The sequence below is a fragment of the Trachypithecus francoisi genome, unplaced genomic scaffold, assembly GCF_009764315.1.
Source record: "Trachypithecus francoisi isolate TF-2019V2 unplaced genomic scaffold, Tfra_2.0 Lachesis_group2, whole genome shotgun sequence".
NCBI classification, from domain to species: Eukaryota; Metazoa; Chordata; class Mammalia; order Primates; family Cercopithecidae; genus Trachypithecus; species Trachypithecus francoisi.
In genome coordinates this window covers 118,569,764-118,589,191 of record NW_022681465.1, presented here as the reverse complement: position 1 = coordinate 118,589,191, position 19,428 = coordinate 118,569,764, and the positions used below count along the sequence as shown (strand labels likewise).

The 19,428-nt window shown below is 45.2% G+C and overlaps 2 long non-coding RNA genes across 3 annotated transcripts; both read right to left on the bottom strand.

Annotated features, from left to right (window-relative positions):
• Positions 1-604: 604 nt before the first annotated feature.
• On the bottom strand, positions 605-3,103 carry LOC117065451. Its single transcript, XR_004429929.1, has 3 exons — positions 3,053-3,103; positions 2,546-2,714; positions 605-1,325 (listed from the first exon to the last, which is right to left on the bottom strand). It is a non-coding gene; the product is annotated as an uncharacterized LOC117065451 (long non-coding RNA).
• A 1,805-nt stretch (positions 3,104-4,908) lies between these two features.
• LOC117065450 lies at positions 4,909-16,615 on the bottom strand. Of its 2 annotated transcripts, XR_004429928.1 has the most exons (3): positions 16,134-16,615; positions 15,619-15,716; positions 4,909-5,188 (listed from the first exon to the last, which is right to left on the bottom strand). It is a non-coding gene; the product is annotated as an uncharacterized LOC117065450 (long non-coding RNA). The 2 variants fall into 2 exon arrangements; XR_004429927.1 differs by lacking the exon at positions 15,619-15,716 and having other exon boundaries at positions 16,134-16,609.
• Positions 16,616-19,428: the final 2,813 nt, after the last annotated feature.

The following is a 19,428-nucleotide window of genomic DNA, read 5'->3' as shown; positions in this document are numbered from 1 at the left end:
AGCTAGTATTGCTGTGATTCTTTTTTTTTTTTTTTTGAGATGGAGTCTCACTCTGTTGCCAAGACGGCAGTGCAATGGTACGATCTCAGCTCACTGCAACTTCCGCCTCCCGGGTTCAAATGATTCTCCTGTCTCAGCCTCCCGAGTAGCTGGGATTGCAGGCACCCAAGACCATGCTTGGCTAATTTTTGTATTTTTAGTAGATACAGGGTTTCACCATGTTGGCCAGGCTGGTCTCAAACTCCTGACCTCAGGTGTTCCACCCGCCTCGACCTCCCAAAGTTCTGGGATTACAGGTGTGAGCCACAGTGCCCGGCCTGTTATGATTCTTATTAACCACTAGGCCTGCGATGTCTAGAAACTGCCCATCAGCTGCCAGCAGAGAGTAATGTGTGTAAAGGCCACCAGCCTCGAAGCCCTTTTTAGGAAAACATCTACATCATTTTGACATGTGTCCCAGCTTAATCTGGTTTGGTCTACTCGGCAGCTGGTTCCCCAGGGAAAATTCTCCCTGAGACTTTATTGGGTACAGGGACAGGTAGGTACGCCTGTTTATCCCTTCCTTCCCTCGAGTGTTTCCACCCAGGGAAGCGTAGGTGCCGTAATGGAAATCTGAGGTTTATATTCTCATTAAACGTGATGAGCAACCCGATCCTATTGGTGTACAACCTCATTTCATCCAGCTATCAAGCTCCGGGCCTTAACAAAATCAAAACATTTATAAAAAAAAAAAATCTGTTTAAAAGCACTTTTACTATTTGTTTTCCAACAGCAGTTTCCCTCTGATTTAAAATCATATGATTTGAGTGAAATATGACCCATATGTCTCTGATTCATTTGCTGATTCGCTAATTTACAACTGTAAAAATTGCTTTGAAATGACAAAGTTTCACACAAAATCTCAGCACCATGATTATTTACACTTGGACATCAAACAGCTCTTGTGAAATATTCTGTGAAGTGGCTGAGGGGCTTTTTGGATTACAATTTTGCTTTCTTTTGAATTCATCATGTCTGCTGCTGTTTCTTTTCTCCTCTTCTTCCTACTTCTTTTCTCCCCCATTTCCTTCCTTTTCTTCTTTTATTTTTTAACAAGGATTCAGTAGAACTTGGGTATTGAAAACCTACTTGACGTTTAGACTCAGCATGGTGAATGAAATTGCTCGTAAACCCATCCAAGCAAGCGCATGGTCCCATTGTACCAAACACTGGTTTCCTAGAAAACTGGGCACACTTACCCAGTAGGGCAAACAAGAGAAAGTGGGTTTCAAGGGCTGGCAAGGTGGGAAGGACATTCTGAGCATGTTCAGCTTGGCATGTTCAGGCTGGAAAAAAAAAAAAAAAGATACCCTAAGATTTCAACAATGGGAATCAAGTGGTCTAGGGATGTTTTTTGGGGAGTATTTGAAGAGAAAAAAAAAAAAAACCTAGGGAAATTGGTTGAATGTTTTCAAGAGAAAATGTGTTTGTTCAAAAGTTAAAAGTTAAGGGATCCAAGGTCGAGGGTAGATTTTTGTCTTCCTGTTTATTTTTATCCTAGATTCTTCCCTATCCCCACATCTGATTCTTTGCCAAGTGCCATGGAATTTTCTCTCCCTGAGCCCTCTCCCTGTGTTCTCCATCTCCCCTAAAGCAGCATTTCTCTACGTCTTCCAGGACCTGAACCATCAAACTCACCTCTTCCCACTGGTCTCCTGCCCCCACCCTCCACTGCACCCCAGGGGGAGCTGTCTAGAGTGGAGATTAGAGTATGTTCTTCTGATGCTTAAGATTGGTCCGCAGTAATGATCTGTCTCTGAACACTTCCTCTACATTGTCTCTGTGCTTATCATGGCTCTGCCTCAGTTTGCCCTCACTTCCATTCTGTGAAGTTGTCCTCTATCCTTCCTGTTTCACAGATGGGGAAGCTAGAATCAGATAGACTGAGTCACTCAGAGAGGCAAGGTCAGGCCAGGGGATCCAGTCCAGAGCCCCCGCCCTGAGCCTGGGGTGCTACCTCCCTAGGGTACCTGCAGGAGCAAGTCCAAACGCCTGCGTGGTCCACAGGCCTAAAGACCCTCGCTGGCCCCCTCTCTGCCACACCTCACACTCCTCTCCCACATCCACCCTCGCCTCCAGCTATGCCAAACTATGAGTTCACACGTCCACGCCCGGGCACAGGCTGTTCCCTCTGGTAGGAAACACCCTCTCCTCACAGCCCCAGCTCTGCCCAGCGTGCTCTGTTCGTTCTCAGGACTAAGCTCCAGGGCTCCTCTTCCGGGAAGGCTCCCTCACCTGTGGAATACCACTATCTTTGCCCACTTGGCATCCTGCTTCCCCTTCTCACGGTGACAGTGTCCCGATTTGCATGGGGCTGGCTTCCTTCAATTTCAGGACTGAGCAGAGGACCCAGACCCGGCCAATAGTCAATCAATGATTCCACCTTTATGGAGACTACAGTGAGTGATTGAGAGAGTGGCACGTGACCTGAGCAAATTCACCAACACTCAAACCTGGGAATTTGGCTGAAATTAAAAGGGCCTCTCCTTTCAGAGGGGTTACTAACCATGTTGACCTCGGAGGGTGCCTCTGGTGGACAACTTGCCTGTCAGAGAGTGGCGCCGTCTTCAAAATAAAGTCAGTGTGGCTGAAAGCACAGCTGAAGCAGGGGAGAGACTCCTGTTGACATTCTTGAGTTCCGGGATAAAGCCATCCTTGAAGCCAGTTGCCTTGAACTTTTCAGAAACATGAGCCAATCAATCTCTGCCCCACCCCTGGCTTTTTCCCTCCTTAAACCAAGTTAAGTTGGAGTCCTGTCACTTGCCATCAGAAGTCATGAAGAACACACCATCCAAGTCCACACCTCCCTCCTCTGTGCCACCTCGGGACCCAGTGTCACTTATATCACTTCTGGTATTCCCACCTAATTAAAATTTGTTCACTCATGTAACTCTGCTACGGGACCCCAAGTTTCTTGAGAACAAGGACAGTGACTTCTTTATCTCTGTTGTCTCAGCCAGGCTAAGAAGCAGCAGGTTGGCATTAAAGTCATGGACACTGAAGTCAACCAGACCTGGGTTCAAATCCTGGCTCTGCCTCTTGCTGACCGTGAAGCCCTGGTTAAGTTCCTTACTCTACCTCCTTGAGTCTCAGTTTCCTGAATGCTTATTATAAAGGGGCATTATTAAGAATGAATGAGGTCATTTCCGCTGCCTTAGCTCAGTGCCTGGCCTTTATGAGGCATTTCATAAGGGATAACTGTGGTTATTATTACACGTTGGTCCCGTGGAGTCAGTCCTATGAGAATCACAGATCACGGCATGGCAGACCAGGGGTGGGGATGGTTCACACACAAGCATAGCCACAGTTACCCGAAGTGGTAGCAGGACTGGCAGGAGTTTAGGAGCGTGGGAGGAAGTGGGCAGCTCCTCTCAGCCCTGCCCCTGAGGCCATGGCAGTTCTCAGGGAGGGAGTGGGCATGGGTGTGTGAGCAGAGAAGGAAAATCCACCCTCCCAAGGTTTCTCCCCATGACCAGCCCCCATGCCCTCACTCCAGACTCAGAGCTGGGATTCTTTGCTCTGGAGAGAAGTGCATTGTTAGGAGCTCAGGAGCTGGAGTCAGGCAGTCCTGAGTTATGACCTTGGCTCCCCACCTTTCTAGCTGTGTGTCTCTAGGCAAGCTAGCTACCATCCCTGAACCTCTCTTTCCTCATATTCAAAATGAGTTTTTTAGAAGAAAAATGAGATCATGTAATTTAAGCTCTTAAACCAGTGCCAACAAATGAGAACTATTATTTTTAAGGATTAAAATAAAATCCATGAGGGATTTCAACTCCCTGTGGCCCTGGCACTGAGTTGGTCATTTGGAGGCAGCAGGGCCTTGGACCACAGGATGGACACACTCAGCCCTCCCTCCAGGACACTGTGGTGACTGAGAATGTGCACGACGTGGTCTCACTGCCTGTCTTGGAATTCTCGCTTGCCCTGCAAGTTTCACAAATTTCCCGTGCCTCAGTTGCCTCACTTATAAAACAGAGATAAAAACAGCTTCTACCTCATTGGGGAGTTTTGAGGATTAAATGACCTAATGCATGCAATATACGTAGAACTGTGTCTAACACATGGCAAGTGCTTAATAAACATTAGCTATTAGTCATTTCTAGAGTAATTTAGTGACTGCTCGTTGCATTAAGAGACCTCCATCTCAAAAGAAATGGAGGAAAATGTGCTTGTCCTCAGTAGATGTAGAGTCTAAATTGGGGCCATAGTGATTAATAACAATAATGATAGTAATGATAGTTACTGAGTTTTAAAGTGGAAGTGATTGACTTACTTTGATTTGGGGAGGAACAAAAGTCAAGGGAAGGTACCAGGAGCTCCTGGCGCAACGGAACATGTGGACCCAGCGTTTGAGAGAGCGCCCCTAGTGGGCGGGCGGAGGTGGGCCCTCAGCGTACCGCCTTCCCAGTCAGCCACAGGGGCGGGGCGGGGTGGGGCTGAGGCTCAGTAGTGATTGGTCTGGGGTGGGCACGTGACTCGCTCAGGTCCCTTTGCTGAGGTTTTTGTTACTGGAGATGGCGGGAAGAGTTGTCTTTTCTTGTCTCAGTGCTGTGAGACCACACACAGGCTGGAGCTCCATGGGCCAGGCATCCAGCCTCATGGGGTGAGCAGACCGGAGGGGATGAAGCCAAGGTAACACAGAGCCTAGAGGTGAGAAGGAGAAAGGGTGTAGAGAAGAGAGAAATGGGAAGTGGGCTAGGGAGGTTGAGAGGAGGAAGACAGAGAAGGAGACTGGGAGAAAAAGCGGACTCCCAGTTCCTGGGTGCTGTGGCCCCTGTTGCCAGCATCACTCCTTTCTGTGGTTCCATGAGCTAATGAATTTGCTGAGCTGCTTGAGGTACCATGTTTCATAGCGTCTAACATGCTATCGATTGTAAGATGCACTATTATTTAATGTGCCAATTAACTCTTAATGGATTGCAAAGCACAATGTTAAAACGTGGAACTTAGGGCAAAGGGGATGTCCTTGAAGAGATGAAAATGATGGTTCAAACTGGGCTTCTGTTTCTCAAAGAAGAAAAATTCCAGTTCATTCATGTGCTCTTCCTCCCCACTCTGGAAACACGCCCTGACACAGAAGGCCTGCAGTGTCTTCATCTCTTACAGAAGAGGTCTTTGGAAGGAGAAGGGGGCAACACAGCCCATTCACCTGTGGACATAGAGGAATAAGGTACAGAAATGCTCCTTCTTTTAAGCAGCAAAGTTGCAAGCTCTGGCCTGGGGCAGATAGTGGAGAGTCCTCCAGGAGTACCTCCTATGCACCAGGGACACTTACTGTTCACATCAATCTTTGAGAGAGCTTCGGCTGCCACTGTTTTACAGCAGAGGAAAGTAAGGCCTGCTTCAATTAACCTACCCGACCAAGGTCAGGCATCACAGAGCCAAGATTCCAACCCTTCCCGACTGGTGACATCCTTCCCCCTGTGGAACTTGGCTGTCTCCTTGCGTTTGGTCCTAATTATCCCTAAAATTGTCAAACAAGATGCACTCCAGTGAGAAGCAAGAGCAAAAGTGTCACAGCTCAATGCCGTCTCTCAGTGACTAAAAATAATGTTCACCTTCTGTTGTTCTTAGAAATTCAAGAGAAAAACAGAGGGCCACATTCCCAGCTTCTGATCTCTCCCTGTGGTCATTCTATTTTCATCTGAACATCTCCAGGTATGAATAGAGGCTTCAAGGTGTTGGGGGGCAGGCCTGGGATCCAGGCCTGGAATATCATTGGCTCAAGGTATAACTATGCGTGGGCCACTTCCCTCCTGTGGGCCTCAGTGCCCCCATCTATAATATGCCAGGAGCCAGGGTGGACTAGCTCACCTTTAAGGCTCTTTCAAGTCCAATATGAACTTTAGTTGGTAACTTCGCTTAAGCATTTTATAGCTTGTAAAGATCTCACTTGGTCCTCTGATGAGGCAGTTCTCAACCTATTTTCTGTTGGTACACACATAACGAGGTTGTCGTACCTGGTATTCTCCACAATTCCACTGGCTAGCTATAGTTTCACGATTTCCATCCCACTCAAAAGAACACATTAGAATGCAAATGAGGAGGGATGACATTGTCATAAGGCTAACCTTGGTTATGCTCTAACTTATATAATTTTAACCCAAATCATTTGAAATATCAGTGCTTTGTTGTAAGCCTATAATTACATTGCCAGGCTTTTCCCAACTGTTTCTGACCCACAAGGTTGTCTAGACACTGGATCAAAGCCACGGCTGTAATGAGCTCAAAAGGAGACAGCACAGGCTTCACATCTGTGTAAGGAACTATAAGTAAATGGCATTTTAATAGCTGGTGTCCAGATTCCTTCTAGGAAAGGAATTGTGTTTTACTGTGAACTGAATTGAGGTGGAGGAGGGTGGGGGGCAGTGAACCTGAGGTCCTTGGGAGTCAGAGCTTCCAGGAGGAGAGCTGGGTTGCCCCACACAATAGAGAGAGAAGACATGGAGTCCCTAGACATAACCCAGGAGGGAAGAGGTAAAGGGGAGAGGAGCCAGGCAGTGAATGGAAGGCTGTGCTGTGTTGGATGTCTCCCTGCTCTGTGATTCTCAAATATTTAGATACTCCCAAGTCCCTGGTGAGGTGTGTGTGTGTGTGTATCCAGTGAATGAGGCCATCGGCCCACATACATATACCCATAGTGCAGGAACCAAGCATGGCTAATGATAGGACCTCAAACCTCTGCAAATGTGCAGAAGTCTTGGAAGTTCTTGTCTGCTCCCGTCCATGGGATTGGGGGTTTCAGGCCGCCCTAGTTAGACCTGAAGTGCTGTCAAAGCCCCATCCAACATCTGGGTTTTCACCCACTTTACAGATGAGGAGCCAAGAGGGTCTGGCAAAATTGGACAAAACTGGCTCATTCCTTCCACTGGGCCCTGATTAAGCACTTGTTCTCTGTGGTTCCTGCTCCCAGTTTCTCCTGTTTTAAATTCTAACTTATTCACCAGCTTAGTAAATCCCCTTGATGACCCTAGCTTCTGCCCTTCCCTAACTCTGATTTACTTAGGTTTTTTATTTTGAAATAATTTCAGATTTCCAAAAGCATTATTAAGATAGTACTAAGAGTTCCCATATAACCTTTACCCAATTTCCCTAATTTTAACATCTTCTGTAACATTTGTCTAAACTAAGAAAACTGATATGACACCATTAACTAAACTACTCATAGACTTTGCCTGAATTTCATCAGCTTTTCCCTAATATCCTGTTTCAGAATGCACTCCGGGGCACCATGTTGGATTTAGTTGTTAAACCTTCTTAGTCTCCTCCAATCTGTGCCAGTTCCTCAGTCGTTCCTTGTTTTTCATGACGTTGCATACTATACATGTTGGCTCTCCATTTATGCATTTATCTACTAGTCAAATGGATCCATCAACTCATCCACGAGGTGGCCGGCCATGTGTGAGGCACTGGGAGCTCAGAAATGAATCAGGTGAGATCCCTGACTTCAAGGATGTAAGTCAAAGAGACTAGCAAGAAACTAGCATGAAATCAGACTAATAAAAGCTATGACAGAGAAAGCACAGGGCAGAAGAGCTGAGCCCATGAGTACAAATGGGCATGGCCCTGCCGATCCTTTGATTCAGACTTCCAGCTTCCAGAACTGTGAGAGAATAGATTTTTGTTGTTCCAGGTCACTGTGTTTACAGTAATTAGCTACGGTGGCACTAAGAAACTAATACAGTAGCTTCTAGAATGGGTCCCAGTGGCCCCCACATCTTGATATCTGTGCCCTTGTATAATCCCCTCCCACTGAGTGCTGCTGAGGAAGAGAATATGGTGAAAGTGATGAATGTCACTTTCAAGATTAGGCTATAAAAGACAGTGACTTCTGGAGCTCTCATTCTCTTTGCCTCTTTCTCCTCTCTCTCTCTCTCTCTCTCTCTGTCTTCTTCCTGGCTTGCTCTGATGAAGCAAGTTGCCACACTGTGAACTGCCCTATGGAGAGGCCCAAGTGATACAGAACTGCGGTGGCTGCAGTCACCAGCTAGTGATTTGCTAAGACCCTCCGTCCAGTGCCCATGAGGAACTGAATCCCGCTAACAACCACATCAGTGAGCTTGGAAGCCGACTCTTCCCCAGCCAATCCTTGAGATGACCGAAGCCTTGGCCAACACCTTAATTAACACCTTGTAGAGACACTGAGCCAGAGAATCCTGCTAGGCAATACCCAGATTCTTGACCTGCAGTAAATGTGAGATAATATATGTTGTTCTAAGCCATTCTGTTTTTGGGTAATTCACCATGCAGCAATAGATAACTAATATAGCATATAACTGACACAGATGGAATTAACGACAGCTGATTGTAGCCAGGTAGAAACATAGGTCCATTGTTTACAAGTCTGTAGATTTTTCAAGGAAGGCTGGCTGGAATCTAATTTTAAAGCAAAATTTCCAATTAGATCAATATTTCTCAATCAAGGGAGATTTTGCCCCACAAGGGACATTTGGCAGTATCTAGATACTTTTTTATTGTCATGTCTGGAGGGCGCTCCTGGCTTCTAGGGGATAGAGGCCAGAGATGCTGCTAAACATCCTGTATGAGAAAAACATGTGGCCCAAAATGTCAATATAATGTACAAGACAGCCCCCTCTTCTCAGTATCTGGCTCAAAATGTCAATAATGTGACTTTGAGAAATCCTGAATAGAAAAACAGTGCTTGAACTAAACAAACAAGTCTGTTGATTACATTTGGTGGGAGTTTCCAGGTTGCAATCCCTACTATCATGCTTTTTTATCTTATTTCATGGTGTGACTAGTTTCTGATGCAATCAGACTTCGTAGGGAAGGAAATGGTTTTATTATTTGTCACTATTTCCTTTTAAACCTGCTCTGTTCCATCTCCCTCCCCTGCCTCTAGGTGACATCTTGGGTTTCCCAATCTCTTTCAGGCATTGGAACATATCATTATCAGCTATTAAAAACTCAGCCACATCTAATATTAAAACTGAATTTCTCATCCAATCAAAAAGTTCTTTCCTCTCCTCAGTCTAGCCTCACCTGAGAATTCTTCAGATCAGCCCTTAAGAAGAGAGATATGTCAATCAGAGTTCAATGAGGAAAACAGAAACCATGCCAGGTATTTCCAACAAAGGGGGCTGAATACAGGAAATTGATTAAATGGGTGTTAGAAGATGGAGGAGCAAAAAGGGGGAAGGCACAGCAACACGAAGATCAATAACTGCAGGAAGCAGCTGCCACCCCTAGGGCAATGGAGTGGGGAGAGAGAAGGTGTTGTTATTAAATTCTATAAGCTTAGAAGAATTGTCATCTTCAGAGCTGGGGCCACTGGGGAGGAGCTGGTGCTCAGAAGCTGGGGCCTTGGAAGAGATGTAACCACCTGCAGAGACACTGCCAGAAGAAAAGAGAGAGAAATAGGAGAACAAACAATGGTTTGTTCACTCCCCTGGCCCCTCCTCCTACCTTCTGATCTCATACTAGGGCCACTTATTGACAGACTCTAAAAGAAAGTCAACTCAGAAAGCATCTTTTAATGCTAAGAAGTTTAGCTTATAGACTCCCAGACCCCATTTTGCAGGGCAAACACTAGAAGGTAGGTATGGAGCCAAGAGACAGTGGTAGATAGCACACGAGCATGGCTGTTCTTTCATGACCCCATGGCCCTTGACCCTCCATACCTCCTCCACTCCCTATGTTTGTTCCGGCTGCTTCAGCACTGGGTTGCAAGGGGAGAAGCAGTAAAGAGCCCCACAGGGGCTCTGTAATGTCCTGTAATGTCCAAATGCCCTGTAATGTCTGAAGTCCATTAAGTACATGTTCCAGTGTACTTTGGTGTTGGGCAATAGATCATTGGTTCTCCATACTCTGGTCAGCCATTGTGCAAATGCTGGCTCTCTCTTTTACAGCTTCTTCAGGGACCTCCTGATGGGGACCTTGAAACTCTCACTTTTTTCTCTTAAGACAATCCCTGGCTGGCAACATACAGTGTCCCCCAGCTCCTATGCTTTTGTGATATGCACCCCACGGAGACCTCTTGGGGGTCCTCTTGCCCTGGCAGGCCTTTCTTTTAGGTGAGGTCCTTTCCAGAAGACTCTAGCCCAGCTAGTCTCATGGCGCTCACATAACCCATGGGAAAAGTCAACATTTCTTTGCCCCACGAAACTCTGGAAGGGCAAGTTACTCCCACAGTAGCACCCACTCTTTGATTAGTCCTCATAGGCAAACTAACCAGGCTTCTGCTTTTAGACATCCCCAGGTGCGACTCAGGAACCATGTCTAGGTAACTCCAGGAAAATCAGTCAAATTTCCTTAAAGATTCTTCTATCAACTTAACCCCGATAGCACCACAGAATAAACCTACAGCAGAACCCCTGAATAAAAGCACATAGTACAGGCATAGTTATTTCATATAACAAACTCCAAGGATGGTTCAGAGGTTTAGTAAGTTTGGATTGGTGTCTCTGTGGGTCTCTTTGACCTTACCCTCATGGTGACAAGATGGTTGCAGCATCTCCAGCAATCATATCTTCCTCCACAAAGTCCAAAGTGAAAAGGAAAGGGGGTTGTGGGAGGAAAGGCCACTTTCCATCCCCCTCTGTTTTTTTATCCCTCCCAAAAGGCTACCTAGCAAATCTTGCCTAACATCTTGGTGGCCAGAAGTAGATCACATGTCCAGTCCTAGACCAATCACTGACAAGGGGGAATGGAAAGACCAAGACTAGCTTAAAACAATCACGAGTCAACTTTTGAGAACGAAATTGAGATGCGTTTTCTAAGGAAGAAGGGGAAATGGCTATTGGGTAGAGAACCAGCAGTATCAGCCACAGATATTTCATTGCTTTGGAAGTTTTGCACTATGTAAATACTGCCCTAAATATTCCTTTGCATGGCCAGAGCAGTTATCTGCATCTCAGTGCCCCTGTGAGCTGAAGCCTCCCCACCTCCTAAGTCAGTCATCACAGCCCTCTGTTTTGGCAGATCACCTGGAGTGTGTGAGTTGCTGGCCAGGGTTCAAATTTTCTGGCTGTGTGCCCAGGGACAGACTATTATCAGCTGATACAGACAACCTGATTACTTCCATATTTCCCCTTTCCTACTTTTGTTTTGGTTTATCCTTTGAAAATTTCTTGAGCTCTTGTCTAGTCTAGTCAAAGCATTCTCATCAATCCCAGTCTCAGAGTGTGCAAAACCCAACATTAACAATTTAGAACGAAACCTGAAATTAACTAACAGAATCTATTTTTCTATTCGTTACTTATCTGGAAACCTTGCAGTGCACACTTTTGATTAGTGACTGGATTAAGAAATCCCACTGCCACCCACCAAGGACTTCACCAGGAACCACGTTTAATGAACCCCAATAATTAGATTCCCAATAGGGGAATTTGTTGGTCACATTGCAGAATAATTATTGGGCACTGTTACTTAGAACAGGTATTGTTAGCTGTTGTAATAGACAATCTCCAAATCAGTGGCTTCACCCAACAGAAATTTGTATCTTAATCACAGTCTAATCAGGGTTTCTTGGCCAAGCAGACTTCCAAGTAGGGATTCAGTGACCCAGGCTCCTTCCATCTTGTTGTGCCTCCCTCTTCCATAGTCCTAAATCCTCTCTAATCAACCAATAGATGGAGAAGAGGATATGGAATTATGCATGGGAGGCCTTGCAGGGTGACCCCTGGAAGTACACCCATCACTTGTCCCCACAATCCAGTGGCCAGAGTACTCATTCACATGGCCATACTGACACAAGAGAGGCCAGGAAGGCTGACCCCGCTATGCACCCAGGAGGAAAGCCCTCTCTGTCAAAACAAGTGCCAGGTGCTTTATATACATTATCTTGTACGGTGGGCATTAAAATTCCGATTTTAAGATGAGAAAGCCGAGGCTCAGAGCGGTGAAACGTCCTGCCCAAGGTGACACAGCTCATATGTGTCAGAGGGAGAATATCTCCTATCATTTTCTGCAATTGACTTCATACTTTTACCTTTCACATTTAGATGTTTAGTCCCCTTGGAGTCTACCTTTGTACATACTTTAACATAGGGATCTAGTTTTAGTTTTCTCCAGTTTTCCCCAAACCATATACTAGACAACTTTTTTTCACAACACTTGATGTTATGACTCTTTTTTCCCAAAAGGGTCAAGCCAATTTACCTTTCTACTACTAGTGTATCCATATGCCTGTTTCATTTCACCTTCTTTAACAGCTGACTTTGTTATTTAAAAAGTCAGTGCTATTTGATGGTAGAAAATTGGTAACTTACTTCTTTTGTTGCTAATGAGATTGCTTTCTCTCATTTTCTCCCCCAAATATATTCTTCCTTTGTGAATTATCTACTTGAATTCCTTATTTACTTATTTAGTAGGGTCTGAATAACTTTCTCATGGCTTCACATACATATATACATACAGATAGTAAAAGCTCTTTATATAATAAAGATATGATGCCTTTGCCTGTCATTTTTGCCTATGCATTTTCCTGTCTTTTCTATGTACAGATGTGCTGAATTTTCCTGCTGCCAATTCTGTCCATCTCTTTCTTTGTGATCTTTTCTGATGCTTCTAGATTTAACCAGACCTTCCCAGAGGTCTGATAAATATTCATGTCTTTTCCCCTCTGTGGTTTGATTTTTAAAAACATTCAATTCTTTAGTGCACCTGGAATGCATTTCAGCGCACGGTATGGCATGGAAGGGTCTAACTGCAGGTTTATAAGTTGCAAGAAGTCATTTACACCCCCTTCTCCCCCATCCTGAGCTGCTTTTCCTTCTCCAGGCCCAAAAGAAGCAAAGATATTATAAGTGACAAAAAGTATAAGGCTATGATCATTTTCCCCCCATTGAAGAGATTATTATTGTTGTGCAGAATAGAACATTTACCATGTAGTAGAGTTCTCTTTGCTTTGCACAAATTGTGTCAGTGAGATTAGCCATCAGACATCCTCATGGGATAGAAATCATTACCCCTATTTTACAGAGGAGGAAAACTAAGGCTTAAGTGACTTGCTCAAGGTCACACACTGGGGTGATTGTTATTTTTTTTCTTTGCGCACCTCACTTTCTTTGCTTATTCATGACCTTGCCTTCTAGCTATTAACTTAAAATGTGCTTGTTTTCTTGAAATTAAGACAGAATGACATTAGATGAATTCACTTTTTTTAAAGCAACCTTGAAATGTTCAAGAGCCCCCAAAGTAGAAAAAGATACTGAAGAGGGTCCAGAAACTGCCAAAATAGGTTGACAACATCCCATTGTGATCTTTTCTGATGCTTCTAGATTTAACCACATCTCGTCAGCAGCCCTATAAATATTCTAGTCTTTTCCCCTTGTCACCTTGGTAATTACCACTGTCACCTTGGTCCACAAGCAGTTTACATGAACTGACTTTTAGGGGAATTGGCTAAAAGAGTCAAGAGGCTCCAGAGTTAAGAGCTCATGTGAACTTAAATACATGGGTGATTGCTAGCGATTTGGGTCAGAAGGGGGATTCTCATTTATTTGCCTTCCTGTTTTAGGAAGATTTTCATTTTTGTGATCTTGGAAGACGACTCAGTGAAGGGAGAAAGAAAAGACTGAGCAGAAAGGAGGTGGGAAAACACTGACTCCCCACTGAGAGATCTGCTGTCATGGTACGGTGCCTCTTTGCACCTCAGTGTTCTGTAACATGGGACTACCGACTAACCCTTGCTTTGCAGAACCAGCCATGGTGAGGATAACCTAAAACCGAACCCAGGCACGCCAGGCACCTGACCTTGTTAAGAGCCATCTCTGCATTCTCTCAGGCACTTCCCACATTGTTCCTATGAGGAAAGCCCACCACGAGGATTTGGTGACGTTCTAAGATTGGCCAAGGTGCATATTTGGAAGCAGACTAGAAAAAGCTCCTAAATTAGGAAGGAAAGAGGATGCTAGAGAGGGAAGAAGGAAGACAATCTATTTTGTACCCGAAGGCCCATGTTGGTGTTCTATTCCCCTTCTATAGGTGAAGGAAGAATGAAGACTGAGGGAAGTGCAGCAGTGAGCTCAGGTTCACAGAGGATTCAGTTCCTGGTCTCTGGGCTACAAAGGCTGGGAGGGAGGGGTCTCAAGAGATAAAGGTGGGGGTACATGTAACATCACAACTTGGTCAGGAGTGAAGCACCATCAGGTTGTAAACCCCACAAGGACCCAGGTATTTTGACTCTTAGTAAGGTCACTTGGAGATGTTATGGTTTTCCAAGCCAGAAGAGTGACCAACTGCATGAAAGGTTGGGTGTAGGAAGTGACCACACAGCTCAGATCATAGCGCCATGTCGGCAGAATAAACATGCCTTCTAGCCCAGCAAGGTCCTAGTTACAGGGCCTTGGCTCAATTAAATAGAATAAGCAATAGGTACTTTTAGCTTGGCAAAGTGGTCAAAAACAGGTTGCAAGAACAAACTGGGCCAAGCCATTCCTCCATAAACTACAAAAGAATCCTAATTTCACAGTTTCTTAACTTTAAACTAATTTAAGTATATTAAACCGTTTGGCATCTATCATCATGGTAGCTGGGCGGCAGGGGTGGGGGTGGGTACAAGTACAAAGACCAGAGTGGGGATAGAGCAATGTGTGAGAAAAACCTGGATTCTGGTATAGCTCTGCTGCCAAGAATATCTCCCTGCCTGGAACAGTTGGAAATGCAAGAGAGTATTTTATGATTTGTCTGTTTGTTTGCCAATTTCAAAGAAATCTTGATGTAGAAAGTTTGAAAAACACATAGAAATATAAAGAAGTAGGAAAAAATCACCCATAATCCTATCATCCAGTAATAACCACTTTACACTGTGGTATTTTTCTCTCTAGAGTTTCTCTCTGGGCTTTTGTTTTTTAAATAAATGTGGTACTTGGCTTGAGACCCATCCACTTCCCAAACTGGATGAGATGAGGCCTGTAACATCCTGCAAATATATATATTTCAGATTATAAAATGTAATATGCTCATTAGAGAAAATCTAAAAATTTCAACAAGGATGAAGAAAATTAGATTAAAATTCCACCAGGCAGAGAATTAACATTGCGGTGAATTTCCTTCCCATCTTTTTTCTTTACATTTCTTTGATTATCATATATGTGTTTACCTAATTTTGCATTCAACTTTTTTTCCTTCACATTATATCATGAGCATTTCCTCCTGTTATTGCACATTCTTTCAAGGCTACATAATATTCCTGGGTATGGACATTGCATATCTTATTTAATTCTTCCTTTATAATGAATGTTCGATTTTCTGAGTATTGTTTTTTTTTACAAATCTTTGCCCACAGCTGTTTTATTTCTCTAGGATTGACTCCTTCAAGATGAATTACTGGGTGAAAGTGGATGAATCTTTTAGAGAATATGAATCTTTTAACACATACTGCCACATCGTCCTTTTGAAGGGTTGTAACTGGAGCAGTGCAGGGGACTACCTACTCCCTTATACCCTTGATTTAACCTTGAGAGCTCTGTCTGCTTTACTTTGCAAAACGCTATTGCTAATTGAATGGGTGATTGTATCATTCCTGAGCTACAAAATGGCTACTGCCTTCACTGGCCATGGCTTTTTGACATTAAGTCAACCAGTTAACTCTTGACTCCGTTTCCCCATTCTTACCACGACGTGTTCTTTAAATTCAGAAGATGATTTCAGCTTAAAGTTGGAAATATTGGTTCACATTCCAGCTTCAGCTTTTTAAGACTGTATTTCTTAATCTGCAAAATGGGAGCAATACCTAGATTACAGAATAATGATGATTTAAAAATAAAACAAAACATCACAACAAAAAAATACGTAAATTGCTTAACACCATGCCTGGCACAGAGCAGATGCCCAATGAATATTACAATTATCTTCTTTCCTCTCTTCTTTATCTTCAACATAGAAACCATTTGAAAAGTCAGGAAAAGTAGCATTAATCTACCAGATTTCTAGTTGAAGAAACCAAAGCTCAAAGAAGCTAAGCAACTTGCCTAAAGTCCTGGTAGCTGGTAAAAGACAGCATGAGGTCCACTCCCAAGATCTGAAAGAGGGGACAGCTGCAGGGCTAAATACGGCCTAGGCGTCTGTTTTATTTGGCCCACATAACCAAAAATAAGTAAGAAAATAGGATAAAATTAAATAAAGACAACCTTTAAAAAGAGGAGCTTTTACATCCGTATTTGATTTCTGGTTTCTCTTGAGAAATCATTCAATCTGGTGATGGGGCTGGTGAAGTCCACTGGTGCCTGTCCGCTTTGCAGAGGCCACGCATTTCCAGTTCTCCAGGTCTACGGTGGGTGTCCGTGGATTTGAGATACTGCCTGGCTCCTGGGAGCACTGGAGTTTGCGACCCCTGCTCTGACCCAGTGTGATATTTCCATGTAGGGTTTCTGGCCACCTCCCAGGATACCCGCTCCTGCTAACCTCAGACAGCGCGGGCCTGGACGCCCGCCCTGAGGCCGGAGAATTGCCCACCAAGCCAGGTCCTGCGGAGGCCCGTTGTAGTCAAAGAATGTGAACGTACATTGTTCTCCGCCCAGCCGCATTCATGCGGGGTGAGCTCACCCTGGCCCGCTGCCTCCTTCCCCCAATCTCTCCAATTAAAAACATATTACCTTCCCGCTCCGCCCGGAGCAGCCCTGGGCCGCAGCTTTATTTTATAAACACATTTAGACAAGTTCAAAAAGGAATGATTCATGCTGGACCTGAGCACTCCTAAAGGCGAGGGCTGCTGAGCATTTTCACAGGGCACGCATCCTGAGCCGGACCAGGCCCGGCCCTCGGGGGGTATCACCTCTCCTGCTCGAAGGCCGGGATTACCTGGCCGCAGCTGGAAGGACTTACCCACAAGGCCACCTTTCGGCACCTCCAGCGCAGCCTCAGTCAGGGGTTGCGCCCGGACCAGACCTAGCCACCGGGGGCTCCCGGAGGGGAAGGGCGCAGGCCCTGCCCCTCCCCTGCGGGGAGACTCCTCTGATCCCCACTCCTGTCTCCCAACCCCAGTGACCCCTCCTCCTCTCTCCTGAGCGGCTCAGCTCCGAGGCTTCCAGGTTCACCCTACCACCCTGTGGGTGCATTCCCTCCTTCAACCCACTCCATCCAGCACTCCTGGAGGGTGCACCCTGGAGGGTCTTTTATGCTCTTTCCACAGAGCCAGGCTTAGTGTCTGGCACAAGGAAGGGCACGCGGCAGGTGTCAGAATCATAGTAATAAGAATGAGGAACTGGTTGAACAGACAGCATTGAGAGGGTGCCAGGTACATACTTAGTAATTTACGTATATTCTTTCATTTAAGCATCACAAGAACCCTACGAAGTAGGTGCTGTTTGTGACAAGGCCGTTTCACAGATGAGGAAATTAAAGAGTGGCAGGATTTGGTTTCAACTGAACTCTACCCACAGGGTCTGCCCTAGCTGTCAGAAGTGGAAGAGCCCATTGGCCATTTGGTCTTGTCACTTGATTTGACAGGTCTACAAATGGAGGCCTGGACAGGGAAGGATGTCCCTGAGATGGTAAAGGGTGGAGCAGCCTCAGCAGGAGCCCCAGCTCCCTGCCTCTGTGGTGCACCACATCGTGCCAGTCCCTGGCAGCATGCCTGACACATAGTAGGAATTCAGTGGATATTTCTGAAGGAGTGAATTTTTTATGGCACTCCTCCTCAGACCTCAGTTACTGTGACTGTATCTCACTCATATGTGAATCCCCAGTGTCCAGCATCAGACCTAGCACAAAGTAGGTTCTCTGATGATATCTGTTGAAGGAATGAATCAGCTTCTGATTGTGCCATTAGCCACTGCACTTTAATCCTTCATTATTATTTTATGGTTACTGGGTTATTAATTTTCTCTCCTCAACTGAAGGGTAAACATGGGATCTCCTTCCTCTTTTGTAGGCAGGCTATGCTTAGCACCCAGAGGTGTTAATTCCATGGGTGATTACTCACTGGTTCTTGCTCTCATTACTCTCTATTGAGCATCTACTATGTGCCAGGCACTGTGCCAGGCTCTGGCCAAGTATGCCTGATACAAAGGCAAGTCCAACCATGACCCACCCCTAGGAATGACGGTATCATCCCTCAGCAGCTTCTCTGCCCCTGTTCATTGTGACCATGGTGGATAGGACTGTGGGGGCCTCATCTAACTTCAGAGGAATCTGGGATGAGGAAGTTGTCCAAAGTCCTTGGTCTTCTCTGCCCGTTCTTCACCAGTCTTTGTAACCTCAGTCAGTCCAGTGGTGCCAATCATCAGGAGGAGGAAGTTGCCAACTGTATTCTGCTCATTGATCCAGTCACTCAACAAACCCTTATTATGTGTCCACTGTGTGCCAGGTCCTATAGTTGTAAGAAATAGACTGCACTTGGCTGGGCATGGTGGCTCATGCCTATAATCCCAACACTTTGGGAGGATGAGGTGAATGGATTGCTTGAGCTCAGGAGTTCAAGACCAGCCTAGGCAACATGGTGAAACCCCATCTCTACTAAAAATGTAAAAATTAGCTAGGCATAGTGGCGTATGCATGTAGTACCAGCTACTTTGGGGGGCTGAAGCAGGAGGATCACCTGAGCCTCGGGAGGTGATCGTGTCACTGTACTCCAGCCTGGGGGATAGAGACCCTATCTCAAAAAAAAAAAAAAAAAAAAAAAAAAGAAAGGAAGGAAGAAAGACAGAAGAAAAGAAAAAAGACAGAAATAGCCTACACTCAGGATCAGCCTCACAGGATGTGTCTGTATTCGTCGGAAGGCTCTGGGGCCAAGTGACAAAAAGTAGGCTCAGGCAAAGGGGGAACCAATGAGCACCTATCATCAAACACAGGGATGGCCTCAAGCACAGCAAAGAGTCTTTCTCTATATCTCATATCTTTGCCTCTTCTTCTTAGGGTTGGCCTCTTTACCCTTGTCACAATAAGATCACGGCCACTGTCAATATTAGGGTTCAGGATTCCTAACCTCACCTCTTCATCAGTCTAAATAGAAAATCCCCAGGAAGGCTGAAAACAGAAGAGAAGGTGCTGCTCTGACAACATAACAGAGTGGGTGACAATAAGCCTGTTTCCAGATCATCCTTTTCGTGTCCTTAGCCTGTTTCATCTTGATTCCTATGTCTAAGAGCCTGATTCATAGATGATTTGATGGTGAGGTGAATGAGTTACATTATTTTGGTTGTAAGCAGATTTTCTAAAAATAACTGTTGTTGGGAAGGATATTCAAGAGCTCTCATAGAATTCAAAGATGCACAGAACAATGAGTCACAGAAAAGAAGGACCCCAGTGGCCATGGCTCTTCCATGCTTGGAGTTCACAGAACCTTTTCCTCATAGCATCGCCCTTTATGGGCTTCACCTCCAACAACGACCAGCCTCTGTAATTCCAGCAACTACCAGTTCAGTTCCACATGTCAGATTCCTGGGGAGCAATTGGAATTGGCCTGGTGTGGGTCACTTGCTCATT